The 17,560-nt window shown below is 49.3% G+C and overlaps 1 pseudogene across 1 annotated transcript in view; it reads right to left on the bottom strand.

The window, feature by feature from the left end:
* Positions 1-15,734, bottom strand: part of LOC100998189 — a 64,242-nt pseudogene extending 48,508 nt beyond the window's left edge. Inside the window, exon 1 of the transcript XR_002524310.2 lies at positions 15,587-15,734. The product of XR_002524310.2 is annotated as a 60S ribosomal protein L7a pseudogene (transcript). The remainder of the gene's footprint in view (positions 1-15,586) is intronic.
* Positions 15,735-17,560: the final 1,826 nt, after the last annotated feature.

Raw genomic sequence — 17,560 nt, 5'->3', positions numbered from 1 at the left:
TAGGAAAGAGAAAAATATAAAGCCTTTATTGGACCCTGTTGAACCTGACTTAGGCCTATAAGGATTTTCCAAAATAGCCATACTTGTCTGAAAGGGGAAGGGACGGCACAGTCTGTGAGACCACATAGTGGCCAGGGAGTGGGAGGCTTGGCACGTAGGACGAGGGGGAGGGCAGACCAGCAGGCTTAGGCAGGCTGGGTGGCCTCCAGCTGAACTGCTTGCTGGCTCTGTGACCCTGGGCAGGCTGCTGTACTTCTCTGAGCTTCTCTGTTTCCTCAGCTGTAAGTGGGGATGGGGATACTGATTTCATAGAGTGGAGTACATCAGAGAAGGCATAAGAAAGAGCTGTGTAAACTGTAAAGTACAAGAGGTAGTCAGTTAATGGTCATTTCTGAACATGGTTCCAACAGGTGAAAGTTCCTGCAATTCTCACCACACAGGGTTGGACTTCTTTTGGTGTGTTGCATGTGGGTCAAGCAGGATGATTCTGATGGAGTGAACTGCAAAGTTCTGCGCACAGGAAGCGCATCACATACCCCCTACATTGCACTGCATTAGTGCACGTTCCCCTTCAGAGGCACAGAACCAAGAACGAGCCCTGACACCCCTATTCAGTCTGGGTGGGCTCGGGGAAACCAGCTGAGAGGCCGCCACAGAGAAAACAGCCAATGCAGGCTCGTGTTCCTCCCTCCATGGGAGTCCAGTTTGGAAAACACTTAGAGGAGTGTTTAGGGGGCTCCCTCTGTGCCAGGCACTGGGCGAGGGTGGGCAGGTGGCAGGAGGCACACGGGGGTGAGTGAGAGCCTGCCTACCCTTTGAGCCTCATGTGGCCTCCTCCTTGTCTGTTTGCCTTTCTTTTTTCTCTCTCTCTCTCTCTTTTTTTTTTTAGAGATGGGGTCTCACTCTGTCACCCAGGCTGGAGTGCAGTGATGCAGCTATAGCTCACTGTAGCCTTGAACTCCTGAGCTCAAGCTCTCCTCCCACCTCAGCCTCCCGAGTACCAGGGACTACAGGTGTACACCACCACACCTGGCTAATGGTTTTAGTTTGTTTGTTTGTTTGTTTGTTTTGTAGAGGCTAGGTTCCACTATGTTGCCCAGGCTGGTCTCAAATGCCTGGGTTCAAGCATTCCTCCAGCCTTGACCTCCCAATGTGCTGGGATTACAGCCATGAGCCACCGTGCCCCGTCTTCCATTTACCTTTTATGCCAATGAGACTAGAAGCTCCCTGAAGCCATCTGGGCTTTCTCCTTTTCTTACCTCCTCCAGGGTCTTCTTCCGTAAACTTCAGGTCCATGCAACCTAGAACAGATGGCGTGTTCAGCCCCTATTCTGGAAACTAAGGGCTCATCCAGTGGGGCAGCTTTGAAACTTCACTCACAATAAGAAAAACTTTGCATTGCACTCTGGTACACATGCACATGCTGTAAATATATCATTGGGACAAAATTTTTAGGAAACAGTATTTACCTAAATGTAATGCAAGTGATTCGATTTGATTTGATTCTGTTCTGTATTGCTGTATTCTATTCTATCCTGTACCCAGTTTTTAGAATGCTATCTTCATCTGCTAAATTGGTTTTATGCTCCACTAATGGGATGTGTCCCATAGTTTGGAAAATTCAGATCTGGTCTACCTGCTCAGTTTTCTGAGAAGGGTCTTACCAAAGGCTACACAGAAATGACTATCCCCACTCCCCAGGCTGGGTAGGGTCCAAGCCTGAGTCCCCCAGGCTATCTGCCCTTCACTGCCACTGCTGTCTGTGGCTCCACCTGAGCCCTTCCTGAACCCTTCCCATTGGTCACTCCGTGCAGGACTCAGAGACTCTGGAGGGGAAACGGACAGCGAAGCTGTCACCAGCAGCCTCTGTCCACCTTCTTAGAAAGAGAATGGAAGTGACAATGCAGCTCACCTGCCTTCTCCACCCCACAGAGATAAAAGGGGGTTGGGGGCGGGGAGCCCGTGCCCCTGGCATAACGAGCCACGTGGGCCAGAAACCTGACAAGCCTTTGCTCCCTGCACGTGCCAGGAGTTCTTGACAGCCAGCAACGGGAGCACTAATTGCCAGCCAGGGTAAGGGTGGCAGCTCCGCAATCCATATCAATTATGGGCATTGGCCATGGCTGTGAGACAAAAAGGTTCCTCGGAGGCTGTCAGGCCCTGGTGTCATTACTTGGGTCTGCTGTGCCTGCTGGAGGCAGGAAAGAAACAATGGCCACCCGCCACCCCCCACTGCCTCGGTGGGCTGGCCCTGGGCTTGCAGTGCAGGACCTGACAGTTGTAGGGGGAAACGTGAGGCCCGCCTGGCCTGCCTTGATGTTTTGGCACTGGGCTTGTTACCCTGGGCACTGATGGGCCACTATCACCTCTCTTAGGAAGGGAAAACTTCAGGTCAGGTTTTTTTGTTTAATCGATCTTTTTTCCTTGTGGGGAAACTGAAATGACTCATCATAACTGGTGATTTTCAAATTAAGAGCTGCTTTGGGAAACGGAGAGGCTGAGTGGGTGACATTCAGGATTCCCATCCCATGGTCAGGTTAAATCTGTTCCTCAAATCAGGCATTGGCTGAAGCCTCTGCATTGGCTCTTAAACTTTCATCAGCTTCAGAGGCACCTGCAGGGCTGATTAGAAGAGATTGTGGGTCTGGGGTGGGGCCATGATCTTTGTAACCAGTTTCCAGGTGCTGCTGCTGGTCCAGAGACCACACTAGGAGACCAAGTGCTTCTCAATCTCCGTGTCGTGCACTGTGTATACCTGGGGAACTTTTTCAAAATACACATGCTGGGGCACCAGTCCAAACCCAGAATCAAAATGTTCAGACCGTTGCTGGGGCCCAGGGAGTCAGATACCCCTCAGCGCTGCTTACCCCAGTTGCTGGAGGAGGTTATGAGGGATATCTTGTCCCACTGAAGGGCAGGAAATGCTTTTTCAAGATTTAGAGTTGTTTGGGTAGGCAAGGGCTGCCTAGAAAGAACGAGGCCCCTGGTGCTGGAGGTGCCCAAGCCTAATTTGGGCCACTAACTCTTATAGGCTGTGCTAGAAGGGCCCCTGAATATGATAGAGGTTGGATGGGGGACTCCGAGTTTCTCTTCCCTCAAGTCTGAGCAGGGGAGATTTGGGGATGTAGAGTTTGGGCTGGAACTGGGCTTGGAAGTCTTCTCTTCCATGTCCCAGGATGCCCCACGGCATCACTGTTGAGTTTCCCACCACATTTGCTTCATGATCTCCAGCTGTTTGGGCACCATCTCACCCACCCCCACCGATCCTACCTCCCCCTCCTCTGTGAGAGAAGTGGGGCAGTCAGTGGCACCTCATTAGCACATGAGGAAACTGAGGCCCAGGGAGGTTAAATGACTGGTCTGGGGGCCCGCTGCACTTCCTGCGGGTCCCCTGAGGTGAAGGAGCCTGGACCGCACAGTGCAGGTGGTGATGGGATGCAGGCTGAGCCCAGTGCAGCTGAGTGAATGATGGCAGGTGCCTGAGGTGAAAGATGGACTCTCGAGGCCTGGTAAAGCAGCTGCTGAATTGTCCTCAGCCCTGGAGGTCTGGGGGATTTAGGGTCCAGGGCCTGATTAAGATGCTTTCTGGGGCTAAAGTTTGTCTGTGGCCTGGGGGTCTCAGTGCTCCTGGAAGTTGGGTCCAGCCCTCTGCCCTTCCATGGGACCTACCCCCAAGGTCTCCCACCACCCCTTCTACATGCTTGCACCTTGCTATAGCATTTTTAGGAAAACAGTTTTATCAAGGTATAATTTACGTAGCGTGAAAGTCATCCACTGTGAGTGTTCAGTTTGATGAGTTTTAGTAAATCTTTGCAGTTGTGCAGCGTCACCACAATTCCAAATGTTCCTTCAGGCCTGCTTGCAGCCGGTCCCCACTCCCACCCTCCACCGCAGGAAAACTAAGCATCCACTTTCTCTCCCTATAGTTTTGTCTTTTCTAGAACATTTTGTATAAATGGAATCATGCAATAAATAATCTTTTGTGTTTGGCTTCTTTAATTTTGCATTATGTTTGTTTCATAAGTACATCCATGCTGTTTCATATATCGGTACTTTATTCCTTTTTATTGCAAAGTAGTTTACAAATGTATGGCCACACCACACTTTATTTATCTAGTTCATAGACATTTGGATTGTTTCCAAGTTTTGACAACTTCCAATCATGCTACCATCGGCATGGTGGCTCATGCCTGTAATCCCAGCACTTTGGGAGGCCGAGGTAGGAGGATCGCTTTAACCCAGGAGGCGGAGACCAGCCCGGGCAACATAATGAGACCCTGTCTCTAAAACAACAACAACAAAATAAGTGCTGCGATGAACTTTGCATATAAGTCTTTATGTGGATGTATGTTTTCCTTTTTCTTGGGTAGATACTCAGGTGTCATGGGAAAGTGTGTGCTTAACTTTTTAAGAAATTGCCTAACTGTTTTCCTAGGTGGCTGTACCATTTTATATTCACGCCAGCAACGTATAAAGATTTCAGTTTCTCTACTTCCTCTTCAGTACTTGCTATTGTCTCTTTTTATTGGAGCCATTTTACTAGGTATGTACGGGTGCCTCATTGTGGTTTTTATTTGCATTTCCCTAATGACTAATGATGCTAGCTTCTTTTCATGCACCCATTAGGTTAGTCATCGTGTATCTTTGGTGAAGTGCTTATTCAAATCTTTTTGTTTTAATTGGATTGTTTGTTTATCACTGAGTTGTTCATGTTCTTCATATATGCTCAATAGAAGTCCTTTATCAGATACATAATTTATAAGCCTTTTCTCCCATTCTGTGGTTTGTCTTTTCATTTTCTTAATAGTCTTTTGAAGTGTAAAGGTTTTCATTTTGATGTTTATTTTATTAACATTTTCTATTCTGGATCTTATTTTGGTGTCATATTTGATAAATCTTTGCTTTATCCAAAGTCAGAAAGATTTTCTTCTGTGTTCTTTCTGGACATTGTATAGTTTTCTTTCTTTTATTTAGATCTATGATCCTTTTTTTTTTTTGGAGACGGAGTCTCATTCTTTTGCCCAGGCTGAGTGCAGTGGCACAATCTCCACTCACTGCAACTTCCATCTGCTGGGTTCAAGCGATTCTCCTGCCTCAGCCTCCTGAGTAGCTGGGATGTCAGGTGCCCACCACCATGCCCGGCTAATTTTTGTATTTTATTAGTAGAGATGGGGTTTCACCATAACGGCTCAGCTGGTCCTGAACTCCTGACTTCAAGTGATGCATCCACCTTGGCCTTCTGAATAAAGTGATGGGATTACAGGTGTGAGCCACCGCACCTGGCTGAGATCTACAATTTATTTTGAATTAATTTTGTGTATGGTGTGAAGTGAGAATCTAAGTTCTTTTTCAAATTTTTTTTGCATACTGATACCCAATTGTCCCTGCATCATTTGTTGAAAAGACTATCTTTTCCTCATTGAATTGTCTTGGCACTTTGTTGAAACTCAGTTGACTGTACATGTGTGCATTTATTTCTGGATTTTGTATTGGGTTGCATCTATCTATGTCTATCTTTATCCTAATACAACACTGTCTTTGGTTCTGTAGTTTTATAGTAAAATCTGAAATCTGGTAGTGTAGGTCCTTTAACTTGTTCTTGCTTTTCAAAATTTTGGCTATTCTGGGTTGTTTTCATTATCATATACATTTTAGGATGAGCTTATCAATTTCTACCAAAAAAGTCTGCTGAGATTTTGATACATATTTGATAGAGATTTTGATGGCAATTTGGGAAAGATTACCATCTTAATAGTATTGAGTCTTCCAATTCATAAACATTTATTTACATCTTCATTTATGTAAATCTTCTTTAAATTTTAGCAATATTTTATAGTTTCCTGTGTATAATTTTATTTCTTTTGTTAAATTTATTTCTAAATGCTTTATTTTTTTTTGATGTATTGTGAATGAATTCTTTTCTTAATTTTATTTTCAGATTGTTCGTTGCATAAAAATACAATTGGTGAGTCAGGCGCCGTGGCTCATGCCTGTAATCCCAGCACTTTGGCAGGCTGAGGCAGGTGGATCACTTGAGCTCAGGAGTTCGAGACCAGCCTGGGCAACATGACAAAACCCCATCTCTACAGAAAATACAGAAATTAGCCAGGCATGTGGCATGCACCTGTGGTCCCAACTACTCAGGAGACTGAGGTGGGTGGATCACTTGAGCCTGGGAGCAAAGGTTCCAGTGAGCCAAGATCGTGCCTTTGCACTCCAGCCTGTCTCAAAAAAAAAAAAAAAAAAAAAAAAAAATACAATTGATTTTTATATCTTGATCCTACATGCTGTGGTGCTTTTAAAACCAAAATGTCTTGATACTCCTCCCATTGAGAGATGGGATCCACCCTTGAGTCTGGCTCTGAAAGTTCTTGGATTATAAAATATGACAGAACAAATGCTAAGGCCTTTAGAAACTAGCAACTTTCTTCCTGTCTGTTGGGCTACTTGCTCTTGGACATCAGCCACCATGCTATGAGGAAGTTCAAGTAGCCCATGGAGGGCCCATGTGGAGGTCTGGTTGGAGAGGTATCGAGGCTCCACCCATCAGCAGCACCAGCTTGCCAGCCATCTGACTGAGCTGTCTTGGAAGTGGATGCTCCAGCCTCCAGTTAAACTTCTTTGGCTGGTGCTTCGTGGAACAGAAATGAGTTTCCCTGCTACACCTGGCCTTCAATGTAGATTTGTGAGCAAAGTAAGTGACCTTTGTTGATAGGAGCCACTAAGCTTTTGGAGTGGTTTGTTTCACAGAACTAAATAACTGAAACATTTGTTCTCTGAGTCTGATTAAGCACTTGAGTGGGAAAGAAAGAGTAATGGAGAAAGGAGGAGGGGTGGAGGGGCTGAAAGCAGGCAGCGGGAATGAAGAAGTGATGATTTGAGTGACTGTTCTGCTGCTGACCTGGCTGGCCGTTCTGTGTGCCCTGCCCCGTCCTTCAACCTCCCCTCTTGACACAGCCCTTTTCTGTTGGGTCTGTCCCACATTGCCCAGGGCTCCTGTGTGGCCCTGTCTTCCTAGGGCCAATCAGGGGTCACAATGCCCAAGGTCAGACCTGTTTGTTTGGAGTTGTCTGAAGAGTAAAGCCCTAAGTGAGCAAGGATGAGGTGGAGAAGGCAGGAGCCCCGCAAGTGGCAGCCAGTCCAGCTCACAGGAGCTTGTCGGCAGCCTGGCCCCTCTGCCCCTGCCATGGCTCCCTTCTCATGTCCTAGACACTCCCCTCCCCCTTTGCTCTTTTCATGACTGGCTCTTTTACATCCTTTAGTCCTTAGCCAAAAAGATACCTCCTTAGAGAGGCCCTCCCTGACTGCCACAAAATACCTCCCTCCTCCTCCTTAATAGCTCACTCCACCTCCTGTTTGCCTAATCCCTGGCACTATCACAATGTGCCATTGTCCATGAGTTTGTGAGCTCTCTGTCTGGTGTGTCTGGACTGTCTGCTCTCTGAGGGTAGGGACACTGGGCCTTTTTCTCGGCTGTGTTCCCAGTACCCTGCCCAGCAGGTACCTGCAGAATGAGTGAACAGTGAAAGCTAACACTGGCATAGCTTCTGTAAGAGCTGGCCCTATTCTAAACACTTTACCTAGATCAACTGAATAAATCCTCTGAACAGCCCATAAGCTAGGGATTATTATTATCCTAATTTTATAGATGAGGAACCAAGAACAAGAAGGCTATGCATCTCACAGCTAGTAAGTGGTGAGGCTGGGATTTGGAACCTGCTTTCAGCAGGAGTCGATGCTTTCAGCCCCTGAATGAGTGGTGCCCACCTCCTTCTGGCTGTGACACTGCTTCAGGGGGTCACGGACCCCAGGCTCCGTTGCTGTTCCCAGACACCATATGCAGGATGTCCCACGCTGTCCCCAACCCCCACCCCCTTCAATTCCCGCACACCTATTCTCCTCTCCTGGATGAGAGCTCTGACTTCACTGATCTTGGCAGGTCCCGGCAGACCATTCTTCTCCCAGCAGTCCTGGGAGGGAGGACTTGTCATCCTCTTATGACAAAAGGGTAAACTGAGGTTCTCTGGGGGAAGAAAATGGGGCTGCCTTGTTCCCTAGCCCAGGACCTTTTTCTCTGCCTTTCAGCTGCTCGATCTGATAGAGAACAGAGCATTTTAAAAAGCTGGATGGGCTTCCCAGACGGGGCTCCTCTTACTTCCCAGTAGCTCAGGGGGGAGGGTGGCAGGTATGGTTTCTTGTCCCCATTCTGTTGATGAAAAAACTGAGGCCCACCCAGAGAGGTGAAGCCTGTTGCCTGTGGTCATGTAGCTGATGAAGACCCAGGCTTCCTGGCTTCCAGCCCTGGGTCCATCCTGGGCACCCATGACACCAGGTGGCAGGCACTTCAGGCTCCCCTGGGTCAGGGTGAGATGTCAAGGTGGCTGGCCCATAATAGGTGAGAAATATCCCATCAAACAGCTTGGAAGGTGATTTTTGAATGAATGCACGAGTGAATGAATGATTCTCTGATGTATGTCCCATAGTGGAGGTTTGGCAGGGTACCTCTAAGGGTTCTGTAAGTGCTGACTGCCCATTTAGCCCTTCGGGGTATAAAGTCAGTGTGACCTAATAGTTTGGGCTGAAGAAAATGATCCTTTTTGTAAGGGAGAGGCAAATCCAGGGATATGGAAGGTCAGGGAAGGCTTCTTGGAGGAGGTGGCATTGGTACTGGGCTTGAAAAGTTGAGGGGAGAAGCGCTTAGGATAGGAGGCCTAACAGGGTCATCAGAACCCTGGATCCAGCTTCCATCACTAGGATGGAGGCGAGGGTAGGAAGGCAGAAGGACTCATGCCCTGGGAGTGGGGGCCTAACCATCCATTGCACAAGGCCCAGAGCAGCCAGGCAGGATGGGGGCCATTCCTCTTGTTCCTCCATGCCTTAGACTGGGTCTCCAGGATTTCCCCAGTGCCTCTCCCTGAAACCCGTCTTTCCTTTGTCAGTGAACTCCAAGGACTGACTAGTTTTTGGCTTTGGACACATGTGGGTTCTGCTTCAAAGAATTTCAGTCCACGAAAATGCAAACTTCTAAGGGAAGGGAATTTCATTTATTAAACCACCCAGGGCACTAGGCATTTTACATACACTCATTTCTTTCTCATAAGACCCCATGAAAAGTTAGGATTCTTTTATTTTTTTTTTTAACAGCTTTACTGTTTAAAGTTCATCCATTTAAAATGTACAATTCCATGGTTTTTAGTATATTTACAGATTGTGCAACCATCACCATAATCTAATTTTAGAACATTTTCATCATCTCCCAAAGAAATCTTGTACCCATTAGCAGTCACTCCCCATTCCTTCCTCCAGCTCCCACGTACCAAAAAAGTCTTGAGACTGGCATAATGAATTCCTTTTACCCCACCACCCAGCTTCCATCATAATCCAGTTCCATCCTGGCTGCCTTATCTTTCTTTGCTGATGCTGTTGCTGAAGAATCCTAAAACCTCTCTATTCCAGTTTGGTCTGTGGACCAGCCGCATGGGCTTACCACGGAATTCATTAGAAATTCAGAATCTCAGGCCCCACCCCAGCCCCATTGAATCAGCATCTGCCTTTTAATAGAGTCCCCATGAGGTCCATGTGTGCAGTAGCATTTGGGCAGCTCTGGGATAAGAGCAAGCTTGAGTCTTCATGACATGTCACTTTCATACACTTCAGCGTGTGTCTCTGACATAGGAACATCGTCTTCCATAACCACCAGGCCATTATCACCATGATTGAGATAAGCAAGAATTCGGAAGTTCCTCTCTTAATTCCCATTCTGAAATTCCAGGTCCCAGCTAGGAATGCAGTGTAGGAATTGAACCCAGACCCGTCTGGCTGCATGCCTTTCTTCCCTCCACCTTCACCATTCTGAGGCTGTCCCCAGACAGCCCAGAGGCTTTGAGCTGTGCTGTTTTATCAAGGGCAGCCTGGGGCCTTTGGCAGAGTGCCTTGCAGACACTGAGACACCGGGCTGCTCACTCTTTCTCTCTGAATGGCTGGGGTAGCAATGGTAGCACCTCGGATGATGACCAGCTGACCAGATGACCACAGTAAGCCTCTCAGGCAGAGCACTAGTGATTGATAACAAAGAGGACTGCTGGATGGGCCAGGGGCCACCCACCACTGACCTGCTGTGTGACCTGGGCCAGCCCCTCTCCCCTTTGGAACTCTTTCTTGGAGAGGCCAGACTAGGGAACCTGGGCCTGGTCCCAGTACACCATCACCAGGCTCACCCGGTGGCCATTCTGGGCGCCAGCACAGTGGTGTCTCCGAGTAGCTTTGTCCCTTGTCCCCTTCCTGAACTCCAGAGGGAAGCTGTTGGGGAGAGGGGCACCAGCTTCCTAAGAGGCGCCCTCTGAGCAGTAGAGGCTGGATTCTTTGAATTTGGTGTCATGAAGCAGAATCAGTCCTAGTGCCCTTGAGGCCCTGAAGCAACCCTGGTCCCATCCTTGGTGTCCTGGGGGTAGCCCAGGGGAAAGGCAGGCCTGGGCATGGCTCTCTGGGAGCTGCAGGATGAAGTGGAGGGAAGACTTGGAGCAGTCCATCCCCTTCCTGGCATCAACTCAAGTCTTCCAGCCTCCTGATTTTCGGGGTGGGTAACTCAATATGGCACAAGAACTCAGGGCTTCTCAGAGCCCTTCTGACTCTCGTGATAAGGGCACCGTGTCCTGCCCAGATGAAAGGCCATGAATGTGCTAATGGGACTGTGTCCCCATCCCTTGAGCTCCCTTGTCAGTAAGTGGGCAGTTGTGGATACAGGATCTGGTGTCGGGCAGCCTGGGCTGAAACTCAGCTCTTTGTTACTAGGTGTGCCACCTGAGGTGAAGTGTAGGGTAGCTTTGAGTCAGTGCTGCCTCTTAGGGAAACAGGGTGTGATCATCACCATATCCATCTCAAAGTGCACCCGGGAAGATTGAATGCAGGTAAGCAACTTGGCACACAGCACCGGGCAATAGAGGTCAACTGCTACTCTTATTTATTTATGTATTTATGTATTTGAGGCAGAGTCTTGCTTTATCACCCAGGCTGGAGTGTAATGGCACGATCTTGGCTCACTGCAACCTCCACCTCCTGGGTTCAAGTGATTCTCCTGCCTCAGCCTCCCGAGTAACTGGGATTACAGGTGCCCACCACCATGCTTGGCTACTTCTTGTATTTTCAGTAGGGATGGGGTTTCACCATGTTGGCCAGGCTGGTCTCAACTCCTGACTTCAGGTGATCTGCCTGCCTCGGCCTCCCATAGTGCTGGGATTACAGGCATGAGCTACTGCGCCTGGCCTAGCTGCTACTCTTATTAATTAGCATTATGGGCCTCTGCCTGGAAGCCCCAATGTCTTATTGAATGTGGAAGGCCCTTAACAACCTGGCTTTTGATTTCCTCTCCTGCCTTAACCCCGCTTCCCCGTCCCTGCTTCCTATGTTCCAGCCTAAATGATCTTTAATTGTTTCCTGAACTGGGTTCTTCCCTCCAGACCTTTGCCCGTGTTCCCTCTATCTGAAGCACTTTCCTTTGTCTAGATTTAGACCTCATTTCCCTGGCAACCTCCCCAGCCCATGATGGCAAGGAGGGTCCCTCCTGAGAGCCATCCCTCATATGCACCATCAGGATCTGTATTGCCATTGCTTGTTTACTTGTCTGTCTACCCAGCAGACTATGAACTCCAGGCAGCAGGGCAAGAGTCCCCAAGTCTCCAGTACCTGATGCAGGTCCTACTTACTGGAGGTTCCCAGGGAATCTTAGCTGAATAATCAGAAGGATGAGTGGTGCCTGTCAGTATACAGTAAGTGTCTAATGAGTGCCGGCTAATTGCAATGGGAAATTAGGGCCCAGTAAAGCATGGTGCATATTTGTAGAAAGTGGGGGTCAGGAAACGTTTGCTGTAAGAAATGAGGCCATAACACATCCTTGGGTGATGCTGCTCAGGCTGAAAGAAGGGAGAGGCATTTAGTTGTCTTCCATAAATGTTTATTAAAGTGCCTGACTTACTTAGCAGGCTGCCCCTGATCTCAGAAAGCCGTTCACCCATACTGTGTTTGGGGAGCTAAATCTCAGATGGAATTTACATTTGAGACAAATGTATTATTGATTGACATGGAAAAACTGTGGGAACTGGTGCTTCAGAGAGAGCATGGTACTACTTGAACAGGGCTATGAAGAATGCATAGGAGTTCATAAGGTAGGTAAGAGAGGACGAGCAGCGTGTGCTGAGAGAACAGACCATGAGAAGCCATTAAGGGAAGAAACATGTTTGAGGAATGTTGAAAAGTATAATAGGGCTACACGCAAGGTGACAAGATGAGGAGGTATATTACCAAAACGTGTGAATATCAGGCTATGGAATTTGGACATTGTTCCACAGCTCATTCCTTCAGGTATTTATTCCACTAATATTTACTCAGCACTTACTATATATTAGACTCTGTGCTAGGTACTGGGCACACCTCAGTGAAAAAATAAAGGTCTTGTTCCCTGTCCCTGTGGAGCTTAGAGTCTAGGAAGGATCCACTGAAAATGATCAAACAGTAAAGCAACACAGTCAAACCAGGATCTTAGGAAAAATCAGTATTACAGTAGCTGAAGTGGAGGATGGATCAGAAGGCAGTGGTGAGGAAACAGATCAGAAGGAGGCTGGGAAGTGCACAGGCCAGAGATGAGTGTCTGAGCCTGGGCAGTGTGGAGGGGATGGAGAGGAGGTGACGGGTGATAGATCAGAGATGGCTGCACGTCATTGCTGCACCTCCCATCAAGAAATAGAGTCTAATTTTTGGCCCTTGCATTGAACTGCTTGATCACTAAATAGAATGTGGCAGAAGTGACATTTGGGACTTCCAAGACTGAGTCATAAGAAGGCACACAGGTTGCTTGGGATCCTTGGAACACTCTATGTGGAAGCCTTGAGCCCCCATGGAAAAAGTCCAGTTACCCCAAGGCTGCCAAGTGACAGGCGCTCTGGAGGATGGCTTCAGTGGAGTTCTGCCTTCCAGGCGTCCCCACCATGATGCCAGACATGCGAGTGAAGTCAACACAGGGCCTTCAGAAGGGCCCATCCACCAGCTGAATAGTACTTGAGTAGCGGTCATGCATGCCACAGGGACTGGAAGATTTGTCCAGCTGAACCCTGTCTGAATTCCTGATCAACACAAATCTCAAGATATAATAAAATCGTTTTCATTATAAGTCACTAAGTTGTAGAGTCGTTTACCGTACAGCAACAGAGAAACTGGAACAGAATGGAAGACAGAGGCCCTCAGAAGGCAAAGCCAACAGGGCCTACCCACTAGATGTGAGGAAGAACGCCTGTCACTAGAGGCGGTGTTGAGGGATGGGGGCATTGACATTAGGGTTACCAGATTTAGGAAAATAAAAATATAGGCTACCCCGGTGAATTTCGGATAAAGAATGAATACATTTGTAGTATAGTATCTCCCATGTTGTGTGGGACATACTTATACTAAACACTCATTGTTAACCTAAAATCCAAAGCTGACTGAGCACCCAGTATTTCACCTGGCCACCTGGCCCAAGCTGGGGAAATGATCTGAGTAAGGGCTAGAGGTGGAGATCTAGGAAGACCTCTAGGAAGCCTGAGAGATGATGGGGTGGGGGGCCCTGGGGTCAAATGTGTAGGGTCCGGGAAGTCCGGGCAGGGGGCAGACTGTGCCACTGACACGTGGGAAGTGTCCCACGTGGGTCCACGTCGGAACTGGCACACGTTCCCTTGGCAAATGTCTTGGCTGTGGCTGGGCCCGGGCGCCCTCTCGGGAGCCACACTCTATATGTGGCGCTAGTGACCGGGACAGGCAAGTGCAGCCCTCTCTGCCCTGACGCACCACCTCCCTGCAGCATGTGAGGAATGCTGCCAGCTGAGAGCTCCCTGCGTGGCTGTGGCCGGGTGCCCAGGCTGCTGTCCCATCGGCCCTTTGGAGGCATCTCCTTCCCCATCCCATCCTGTTGGCTGTCCTTACATACTGCTATCCCATTAAACGCACAGGCTTCTCCTCCACATCTTCAGAAATGCTGACACACCAGCACTGTCCGGAGACCTGTCTGCTGGTGGTGTGTGGAGCGCTCCCTGGAGCAGGGCTGGGCTGAGGCAGCAGAGAGCTCTCCTCCCTCCTGCAGGGCCTGGGGCTGGGGGACTCCGGCACTCTCCATTCTGTGTTCTTCTGTTCCCAGCCTCCCGGAGAGCCAGGCCTTTTCTAACCCTGGGAAGGCCCGAGAGAGGCTCATTTAGGCTGCTACTCCGGAGTCTGCTGCTTCTGTCCTATCTCTCCCCAGACCCTCCCAATAGCTGTGTCTGAGGTCTCTCACCTGGTGAGGAAGCTGTCCTCCCAAGTCTGCATGCAGAGCCGCAGCCACCTCTGAGCTAGGGGAAGTGTGGGGTTCTGGCCTGGGTTGGGAAGTCCCTCTTACAGCCACAGCTCTTCCCTTGGGGCTCTGGCTTGGAGTCCCTTTGAAGCAGGCCTCTCTCTACAACCTCCTGTGGCTCCCCATTGCCCATGCATCAGCATGAATGGCCTGGCTGGCCTCGCCTTGCCTACCCCAATCTGCCCATCACCTTTTCTTCCTCTTGACCTAGACACACCACCCTGGTTGGCGGGGACCTTCCCTCTGCACATCCTCTCCCATAGCACTGCTCAGACTCCACTTCTTTGTTGGGAAATAATCAGACCTGCTGTGTGGTGAGCACTGAGCTAGGTGCTCTAGGGGACACGTGTGATGTGGACGAGCCCCCGCTTCAAGGAGCGAGGGGTTCCCTTGAGAAGACAGGGAGGTATGGTAGACAGATGGGCAAACCAAGTCAGAACTGGGTGTCTCCCCTCTAGAGTCAAGAATCTAGAGCCGATCTCTTCAAGGCTAGCAAGTGACTGAGTGGCCATGGCTGAGTGCTCCAAGATTTCTGAGCCTCAGGTGCCTCATCATGAACTGTAGCCAATACTACTCTTTTCCTTCCTACCCCACAGAGTGTAAGAATCAAGTGAGACAGCGATTGCGAAAGCTGGGCAGCAACATGTTTCTTCGTAGATAGGGATTATTTTTGTCTGGTGGAGCACAGCTTTGTTCATTTGTTTGTTTGTTTGAACATAAAGGGCTGCTCCACAGAAGTGGAGGACAAATAGTTCACCTCAGCTGGGTGAGTTGAGGCAGGTTCCATGGAGAAGGGATGCTGGAGGTGGGGCTGAAAGAGCACGAAGGGATTTTCCATGAAGAAGAAGTCAAGGTGGGGCTGTGAGCGATGGGAAGGGTGTTTCATGCACTGCGGATGGCATGTGCAAACCACTGGAGAGCAAGAGAGCCTGGCATATGTGGCCGCCCAGGCTGACACCCAGGGTGTGCGAGGAAGGGTGGGACAGAATGGGGGGCCCGGGGATGCTGGAGGGAAGGGGTCACCCTGGGGTCAGCATGGGAAGGCCTTTGCCTGCCAGCTGAGGAGTCTGGACTTCATCCACTTGACAGTGGGGAGCCAAGGAAGGCTTTTCGCAGGAGTGACACGATCAAAGGCGTGCCTTGCCCCTTCTCGATGCTGCCCTTGCTCCTCTCCCTTTTTTCAAATTTTGCCTCCTCTGTGGAGTTTTCTCCAAATGTTCTGAGTCCCCCCACTCGGGGCACAGCTGATGCTCTTGGAGCTGATCAAGGAGGGGTTGCCTCCCACCTGTTCTTCCCCAGTGCCAGCCTGAAGCCCAGCGCTGCCTAGGTACCTCATGTCCTTCACCGAATCTCGCTGACCATCCCAGTACGCATAAACCATGCTCCTGTCTCTTGCTCTGTGATGTTGGCATGAAATACTCAGATGCCACCACAGCAAGGATTGACCTACATCTCTGGGGTCAAACCAGCTTGGAAGGGCCAAGTCATGTCTCGATTTGATTTTCCTGGATTAGAGTCAAGCTCAGTGACTGTAACAAAAACAGCACCCCCTCCCTTGGTTTAGAAGAGTTGTCATTGCTGGATCTGGTGGCTCTGGGCTGTTTTTATTTTTAACAACCAGAGTTGCCTTGTGGCCGCAGGTGAAGAGCCGAATGCATAGAGAGCAGAGAGGAGGCTGCGTCTATGGGGTCCCTGTGGATGGGGACACAATCATCTCACAAGCTCCTTGGTGACCTCTAGGGTGCACCCTCGTTCATAGCCTCCAGGAATTCTCTATGTAGATCTTAAAGTCCCAAAGGGTCCTCCGGTTCTATTCCTAACTCTACAAGGGGGAAACTGAGGTCCCATGTGGGATGCAGCAGCTCAGATCACACTGGGGGTCAATGGCAGAACCAGGAGTAGAACCGTGTTTCTTGCTTCCTGGTGGGTGCGTTTTTTCCTGGTCCCAGCTTGGTTCTACATATGAGGACTAAACTGAGTCAGGGAGAGCTTGGAGGGGAGGTCCTGGAGTTGAGATAGAGCTGGAAGAAGGGGAGCTTCAGTGACAGACACCAATGCAAAGCTAGGACAGAGCTGCTAGGGAAGATCTGGCTTAGATTTGGTCAAAAATTGTACACTGCTTATTTTAGATGCTGTACGGTGTGCCCAGTTCAGCCACTCATCCACTGGAAAGGGTAGCCACTCTGGGAAAGGCAACACAGTACTTTCTTTTTTTTTCTTTTTTTCCAAGATGGAGGCTTGCTTTGTCGCCCAGGCTGGCGCTCAGTGGCCTGATTTCAGCTCACTGCAACCTCCACCTCCTGAGTTCAAGAAATCCTCTGCTTCAGCTTCCTGAGTAGCTGAGATTACAGGCATGTGCCACCATGCCTGGGTAATTTTTGTATTTTTAGTAGAGATGGGGTTTCACCATGTTGGCCAGGCTGGTCTTGAACTCCTGACCTCAGGTGATCTACCCAGCTCGGCCTCCCAGAGTGCTGGGATTACAAGTGGGAGCCACTGTGCCTGGCCAGTACTTTCAATATTTCCTAAGTATGGAAGGAGGAGCCACCCTTAGGCTCTGCTTGGAGGGCTGGAGAGGATAGCTGGGGATGAGCTGGGTATCTACTGCATACCAGGCATCCTTCTCCCCTCCACCTATTTCTCCTGAGCACCTAGTCACTTCTGGGTGCTGAGGGTGTGAATATCAAAACAGAATCCTATACTTTATGGAGAAGACACCCACCTCAACAAGCACTTTCTTTTTCTTTTTTTCTTTTCTTTCTTTTTTTTTTGAGATGGAGTTTCGCTCTTGTTGCCCAGGCTGGAGTGCAGTGGCAGGATCTTGGCTCACTGCAACCTCCGCCTCCCGGGTTCAAGCAATTCTCCTGCCTCAGCCTCCTGAGTAGCTGGGATTACAGGTGTGCACCACCAGGCCTGGCTAATTTTTTGTATTTTTAGTAGAGACGGAGTTTCCCCATGTTGGCCAGGCTGGTCTTGAATTCCTGACCTCAGGTGATCCACCTGCCTCAGCCTCCCAAAGTGCTGGGATTACAGGCGCGAGCCACTGCGCCCGGCCTAAACAAGTACTTTCAACAGAATGATCTTATCCCCTAGCACAGCATCAACCTTGGGCGGGAGGAGCAGTAGTCAGTGAAGGCTTTCTGGAAGAGGAGGTGCCTAAGATCAGTCTTGAAAGACAAGAGAGAATTAAGCAGACTGAAAATGGGG

Source organism: Papio anubis, chromosome 11 (genome assembly GCF_008728515.1).
Source record: "Papio anubis isolate 15944 chromosome 11, Panubis1.0, whole genome shotgun sequence".
In the NCBI taxonomy this organism is placed as follows: domain Eukaryota; kingdom Metazoa; phylum Chordata; class Mammalia; order Primates; family Cercopithecidae; genus Papio; species Papio anubis.
Note: the sequence above shows the minus strand (reverse complement) of the source record. Positions and strands in the feature narration are given on the sequence as shown.